This window comes from Pogona vitticeps, chromosome 5, assembly GCF_051106095.1.
Source record: "Pogona vitticeps strain Pit_001003342236 chromosome 5, PviZW2.1, whole genome shotgun sequence".
Classification (NCBI taxonomy): Eukaryota; Metazoa; Chordata; class Lepidosauria; order Squamata; family Agamidae; genus Pogona; species Pogona vitticeps.
Window position 1 is genome coordinate 151,395,743 of NC_135787.1, and position 8,218 is coordinate 151,403,960.

At 39.8% G+C, this 8,218-nt stretch overlaps 1 pseudogene; it reads right to left on the reverse strand.

The window, feature by feature from the left end:
• Positions 1 to 6,848: 6,848 nt before the first annotated feature.
• Positions 6,849 to 6,945, reverse strand: LOC140707919 (U6 spliceosomal RNA; annotated as a pseudogene).
• Positions 6,946 to 8,218: the final 1,273 nt, after the last annotated feature.

Sequence of the window (8,218 nt, forward strand, 5' to 3'; positions counted from 1 at the left end):
AAAAATGATTTTTTTTTCCTGTCAGCTTTCTTTACTGTCCGGCTTTCACACACATACATGGTGATTGGAAATACAAGAGTGTAGATTATCTTCACCTTGGGCTCCAGTAACACATCCTTGTACCTGAGGAACATTTCTAATTCTAAAGGAATGGGCTGAATGTCCATGAAAGTGAGAGCTTGAAACTAGACTGCGTGAGCATGAAGTCATGCTAAAATGGAAAACTGACAAATTCCTTGTAATGATGCACTTGCACTCATGCAATTTCCCTTCTTTTGCATTTTTGTCAATGCATCAGAAACAGCAGAGTGGCTTCAAGAGCATTTTAAATGTGTGCTACACTGATAATTGCATTATGTGCTGCTCAGATGATTTATTAAACCAATATGTAGATATTGCTTGTTTACTCTAGCCATATACTATATGTTGGAGATAAAAGTCTGTATTTATGACTGAATCTAATAGCCCATTCACTGGTTGATAAATCTTGGGAGCCGCACAAATGTGCATGATGCCTTTAGCTTTTTCAGGTTTTGATCTCTCTGCTAGCTAATAGTTGTGCCAATCACCTGTAGGCAGACAGTTTTGCTTTGTCTAAGTATCTGAGGAGTGGGGTGTTTTATTCATTGTTTACTTTGAAAGCTCTCTGGTATAAATTTTGCTCCAGACACATCATTTTCAAACATCTGCTTTTTAGTGGTCATGCCAGTTTGAGAATATTCTAATCCCATATGCGGAAGATGTGTCATTTTGGCCTGAGGTGAATTTTGTAGGTTGACAAAATCTAAATAGACTGCTGCTCCCTCAATTTTCTCATTATGTATTCTTGCCTGATAAAAAGCTGTTTCAGGTCTGAAGAAAGAATTGTGTGGGGAGTGACATTATCTGAATTTTAACAGATGTCCTTGTCCCCTCCTCCCCGAATCAATGGTATTGGTTAGGAAGTTTTTTTTCTAGGAATAGATATTTGAGTTCTGTACATTGGCTCTTTCAATGAGTCCATTGAACTTGTTGTTCCACGTGTTTCTGAAGGTGCTCAAAACTGGCTCCCATTTTATGTGAACACATCAAAAAAACTAAGATCATGGCCACTGGTTCCATCGCCTCCTGGCAAATAGAAGGGTAAGATATGGAGGTAGTGACAGATTTTACTTTCTTGGGCTTTGTGATCACTGCAGATGGTGACAGCAGCCCCGAAATTAAAAGATGCCTGCTTCTTGGGAGGAAAGCAATGACAAACCTAGATAGCATCTGAAAAAGCAAAGATATCACCTTGCTGACAAAGGTCCGCCTTACCAAAGCTATGGTTTTTTCCTGTAGTGATGTACGGAAGTGAGAGCTGGACCACAAAGAAAGCTGACCGCTGAAGAACTGATGCTTTTGAATTGTGGTGCTGGAGGAGACTCTTGAGAGTCCCCTGGACTGCAAGGAGAACAAACCTCATTCTGAGCAGATAGGTGGGGTATAAATTAAATAAATAAAAAAACCTATCCATTATAAAGGAAATCAACCCAGAGTGCACACTGGAAGGACAGATCCTGAAGCTGAAGCTCCAATACTTTGGCTATCTCATGAGAAGAGAAGACTCCTTGGAAAAGATGCTGATGTTAGGAAAGTGTTAAGGCAGGAGGAGAAGGGGACGACAGAGGATGAGATGGTTGGACAGTGTCACCGAAGCTACCAACATGAATTTGACCCAACTCTGGGAGGCAGTGGAAGACAGGAGGGCCTGGCGTGCTCTGGTCTATGGGGCCACAAAGAGTTGGACACAACTAAACAACAACAAAATATCAGGAGCAGTTTAGCTCTATAGGTATGGTGAGTAGGGACTCTGAAATTCTATGAATCAAATTAAAGCAGTGGAATAAGGAAGAACAAACTTTCCTCCAAACTCTTGATAAAGTGGACTCTCTGGGCCCCCAGCTGCCCCACCACCTTAAAAATACGTTCGATGGCCCACAACCCAATCAGCACCAAGCCTCATCATTTCAATTTTTCTGCAATATTAAGGATATTTCAAAAGGTCAACATATGCATGCTATTTATTCACTTCTATGGCTGCCCTCTACTATTGCTGTTCCTAGAATCCACCAGACAGGCAGTGATGTGGGCGGGGACACACCAGAGGACACTTCCTCCCCTGAGGTCTCTTCAAACCTGGAGTTGTCCCTATGTATCCACTGGAAGCCACATAAATTAAACTGAAAACCACTATAGGAGAGGTCACAGGGTCCTCTCACAGATCCAAGAATGCGGGGGTAGCACAGCTCTAACTAGCAATTCTAGCACCCAGATCCATCACCACCATTTCCTGGCTACTCCCCCAACATGTGGGTGGGAACCCTACACTAAGAAAAAGGAAGAGAATGTGGTGCTGCTCCCCATTAAAAAAACAACAACACCTTATGCTTAAAAAAAGAGAGTAACCTCCAGACTTTGCTGCCCTCTAAATTTTGGTGCTCAGGGGCACAGCCCCATAGCCTCAACTGCTTTCATATAGTTATGTGCCCTGATTGATGGAGACAAATGGGATTGCACCTGCAGGACATGGTCTTTCTGTGTTTGCACATATACTGACCATTATCCTTGCCATCTCAGTGTTCAGAGTCCTGGATTCTCTCACACATGGAGGGGTGTGTGTGTGTGTGTGCACATTCCTTTCTCACCAGTTTGAATTTGTCTTTGATGAGGTTATGGGTTCTCCTGTATGTGTAATCTCATTTCTCAGCTATGCCACCCTTGCACTTGAGAGGGGATTCCTGTCAATCCTCTACCGTGTTAGAGCCGACAGGCTAATCTTATCTGTACTGCTATGGTTTCTTTTGAGATTGGTTGATTAATGCAAACATTTTGTAACAGTTCTCTATTAGGGAAATTAAGTGGTCCAAGAAAGGTGGGAGATAATAATGACTAATCCCTGTTTCTCCATCTCAGCCAGAAATGTGGGTGAGTCAGCTGTCTAAGAAGTGGCAGTGAGAAATGACAGGCAGATATTAGAAGACAAACTACAATTTTAGAGTAGAACAAAGTTTGGGTTGTCACCTTCTGCTACAGCTAGCAAAATGCTTTGTTATGACCTCACTGGAACAATATACAGCTAATGGTCACTGAGGAGCAAGAGTGGGACAGGACAATAGGCTTCACTCAATTGCCCACTCAGCCAAGATACCCACTTGGTGACCTTGAGTCAGACGGAGATTCTCAGCCTGACTTATCTCACAGAATTCTTCTGAAGGTACAATGGCAAGAAGGAGAGCCATCTATGGTTGTTGTGGGTTTTTCAGGCTCTTTGGCCGTGTTCCAAAGGTTGTTCTTCCTGACACTTTGCCAGTCTCTGCAGCCAGCATCTTCAGAGGACTAGTGTAGGAACTCTGTCCATGCTCTGTTGCTGTTTGTTGGATAGTTGAGAATTTATAACTGTGGGAACAGCTTTTGTCCTTTTCAGGAGATAGGGTGATCAGCGTGTTTTTGTTGTGGATGTATTGTTGTGATAAGTGGGAGAGATTATCTGTCACTGTGGTTGATGGGTGTCTTTAGCTGGTCTTTTTTGTGCAATGATCCCTGGTCCTTGTGGCTGGGTAGAGTTCACTGAAAATGCCGGCCACAGAGACTGGTGAAACGTCAGGAAGAACAGCCTTCAGAACATGGCCAAGAGCCTGAAAAACCCACAACAACCATCGGATCTCAGCCATGAAAGCCTTCGAGAATACAGAGCCATCTATGCTGCCATGAGCTCACTGAAAGAAAGGCAGGCTGTAAATCTAATAACTAAATGAATGAATGTATTCTCGAAGGCTTTCACGGATCTCATGGTTGTTGTAGGTTTTCTGGGCTGTTTTCCTCCAGAACATGGCCAAACAGCCTGGAAAATCTACAACAACCAAATGAATGGATGGTTGGCCATGGTGGGAAGGAGGATACTGGCACTGGATAGATGTTTATCTTGATGCAGCAGGATTTTTTTTGTGAACTCAAAATAATGGTTAGGTACATCTGGAGAAAAATGACATGATTATCAAGGAACCATATAAGCATGCATACAAAGGAAGGTGACAGACAAAACCCAATAGCTGATTTGTAAGGATAAGCATGTAGGTATTGTGTAGTGCCTTTGAATTAAAAAAAAAACAAGAGAAGGAAAGACACATTGGAATTCATTACCAAAATTAGGAAATGGAAGGAATTCATAAGAATTGTCCAAAGAAGGGGACACCACATCTCATCATTGCAGGATGAGCCTTCCCTTAAATCATGAACAATCCTTGCATTTCACCTGGCAAAGAAAAATAATTTACTTAACTCAGGAAGGAAAAGAGAAGCTTGGTTTTTGCTATTTTCAGACAGCACTGCAGGCTAAGCAATGAATCAGTTGCCATAGTTATCACACAATCAGCAAAAGATCTTCCTTAAGTGTAAAGATACAGCTAATTATCAAAGCACATGATTTCATTCAATTCTGTATTGTGTATTTCAGATAAATTCATTTTGTGATTGGTTAGTGGAAGTAAACACGAGCTTTATTTGCAGATCTGACTGCTCATCATGTTTTCTTCTCAGAATTTCTGCTGGGTGAGAGGGAAAAAGGCTGCTGGTATTTTCTCTAATGCATAATTTGACCTTATTCACATCAGACAGAAATTTCACATGGACTACCTACTTTTTTCCATATCAGTCTAGGGAAATTTCTGTACATGGAGGTTTTCATTATACACATATAACAAATTGCTAAGTAGGTCATGATAAGGTATATGGAAGCTAATCCTTGGCATTGTACTTACGTGTTGATGTGTTTATTTAATATATTATTTTTAGTTGAGTTTCAACATTTTTAAAAAAGCAGACAAAAAAATTCAACTTGAATTCATTCTACAGTGTTGCAATTTCATCAGGCATCTGTAGTTGCCAAATGCATGTGGACCATATGTTAAGAACACAGCTGAAGGCTAAATGTAAGAGAAAATTCTGTTCACCAGAATCTGAATGGTACTCCTTCCTTTCTTACTGCTGCTTCCATCATCTTATGCTAGCCAACATCTGTGGTGTGTTTGGTAAATATATATGACAGATAGTTGGCCCTGGATTATTTCTGTTTGGAGCAAATCCTTGATCAATTTGCTTGGGAGTAAATATTTTCCACCATCTTCTGTCTAAGTAACTGGTGCTATTTTGTATCTTTGTAGACCTAACTCACAAAGTAATTTCTTGTCCAGGAATACCCACTGTGGGACTGGCCATTAACTCCAAAGGAAGGCAATAGACCTACAAAAGGATGTCCACTGGATTTCTTACTTTTTCTGCACCACAGATATCTTTGTAGATGAGAGAGTTTATGCTTTAATTACTGGAAACATTTTATGAATGTGGATTCTAAAATGCCATGATTGTATCAAATACTGTTCTGCATAATTTACATGCCACTTTACACAACAGGTCTTATATAGTTACTCTTCTGACAGGAATAACAAATGTGCAAGGAAGATGCTAGTTCCACCCCCTTCATCTTTGATTGTGTCAATCATTGAGGACAACAGGCCTGGAGCTATCACTATCCATTAAGGTTCTCTACACAGTGGCAGATTCTGATTTTCCAGATTTTGAATCACATGGAGATAATTCATTGATAGCAGAAATGTTCTCAGTATCAGATTTATCAGTCTCTATGTACAGAGAGTAATGGAAAGATAATGGAAGAGTGGAGTTGCTCAGCTACTATATGCACTTAAAAAATAAATGTATAGGGATAAATATTACTATTAATCTAGTGACAATATTCAGAGAATAAATATTAAAAAATGATATGCAGAGTTTTGAAAAATTCCTTTTTTGGACTGTAATTCCCCAAATACCTGAGATACCTGAGGACTACTGCATGGGGGTTTTGTGACTTCTGATCTACAGAATAACTTTTCTGTGCTCCATTATGATCACTTCAGCAGGTTGTGTTTGTGTGTGTGCCTGTGTTTTCAAGATGCAAATTTTGTACTTCAAATGCTAAGGAGCCAGGATGTGTATGCAGAGGAAAGCATATCTAAAATTTGTTTACACTTTCGTTAAAATGCCATTTGATCTATTCGGTAATTAAAATTCACTTTAAGGAAAATGCATGATTTCAAATTGGGTTCCTCTGGTAAACTGAAGGGTATTTATCTCCTCTGTCACCACCACAAATGGAGTCAAATACTAAGTCATGAATATTCAATGTAACTCTTGCATATTTACCCTCCCTGTTCTTATTAATAGTTATGGAAATGCCATTAAGGGTTATACATACCTCCGGCAATAATCACACATTATGTTCTGCATTCAGAACATCTCTATTAATGTATCAAGGGATGTGTTTGTAGGCCTTCCTGCTGTCTCTCCAAATTCTGTTAACATCATATTTCCTCTATCCTTTCCCTCATATTTTCCCTTTACTTAAAAGTCTGCTTTTCCTCTTTGCCACTTCAAGGTTATCACCTCTCTTTACCCTGCCCCATCACGTCCTTCTCATTTTTTGTTTGTTCTCTTTTAGGATGCCAGCTTTGTCTCCTCAATATAAAAGGGAAATGGGAAGTACATTCTTTTTGGGGGTGATTTGGGTTAACAGATTGGTATCAATATCTTTTATCACTAGTTCCCAAATGGAGAAATGTGTTCCCCTCCAAGATAAGGGCACAAGACTATTAGATTTTCATTTTAAAAATTACCTACTTAAATAAATTTCTGTGGCATACATAGTTGCTAGATTTTGGAATTTCTGAAGGAAAAGTGTGCTTTTGAGTTTTTAAATTTTAATTAAACCTTGATTTTTTTAAAAAAAAAAAGTTCTGGTATTGGAGAGGCAGGAGATGGGAGGTTCCCCCCCCCAAAAGATAAAACAGGTAGTGTCATCCTTGCGCAGGGGCCATGCTAATCTTCTCTGTATCGTTCCAATTTTAGTATATGTGCTGCCGAAGCGAGCAGGTAGTGTGCTTCCAAAAACTTTGAGAACCACTTCTTTATACACAACTTCACAAGTGCATGTGGTGCATACATGGGAGAGGTCCTTTTCTTTTGCTGCTCCCAAAATTTAGAACTCCCTCCCACAGGAGGCCAGCCTGGTCCCATCTTTGCTATCCTTCCGCAGGCAGACAAAGACCTTGCTCTCCAGGCAAGCTTTCCCTCACTGCCTGGCTGCCTAAGTGGGGTTATTAAATGGATTGTTACACCTTACTGCTTTGAATGTGTTTTGGTGTTGCTTATGTTTATTAATGTAGTATCCACTAAATATATGATATTTCCGAATGATCACATTTCATAATAAACACAGCAGCAAGAAAGTAAAATCTAAAGGCCAAAATCCTATTGTGTAGAAAGCAAAAAGCATAACAATCAGTGGCTTTTTTCTGCTAATTAACACCAAGAACTGGACTGGCACACACCTGAACATCCAAATGGGGATTTGTTAACCAGCAACAGGCTGCAATGAATAAATATATTTGCCTGCTGTGGGCATAAATGTACAATAAGCTATTGCCCCCAAAACAAAACAAAAAAAATAAATGTGGGAGAAATTACAAAAGAGAGATTAATCAATTCTAGCATATCCCGTCTACTGTTTTAGTTCTTTAAGTCTCAACTTGCATCATTGTTTATTTAACCATGCTTGTGTCACTGACATGCAGGGGAAAACATGTGCATAGCAGACAACCATACTCTTGATTCAGAGAGTAATTGTAGTTATTGAATGTTGTTTTTATGTGCTGTCAAGTTGGAACCAATTCCTAGCACCTATAACAGGGCCTTCAAAGTATTATGTGAGATATTTAAGGACTTGTTTTATCAGTTCCACATCCCCAATGAGCTTCCTTTGCTGAGCGGGGATTTAAGACCAGGTCTACTGAATATTAGTCCATCACTTTATTGACTACACCACACTGTACATCCTGCTAAAATTCTTACCATATTAAAAGATATGGTTCATTGAACTTAAAGCTAGAATGCTCTCTCATTAAAAAATCAACTTTATATGCTCTCAGCTAGCCTGTCAGGGACTTTTTGTTATTTCCTGGAAGAAAACAGTTCCTTTTCCTCCTCCTTGTCCTCTTGCTGCTCTCTGATTATAGTTATGGAGAAAGCACAGTTTAGTTTGAAATGGTATTGGTCAGAGACCTATGGGTGTTTGTGTAAGACTTGCATAATTTGCTACAGCTAATTGTGACTAATGGACGAAGTACCAGGGCAGATTTCACAGTCA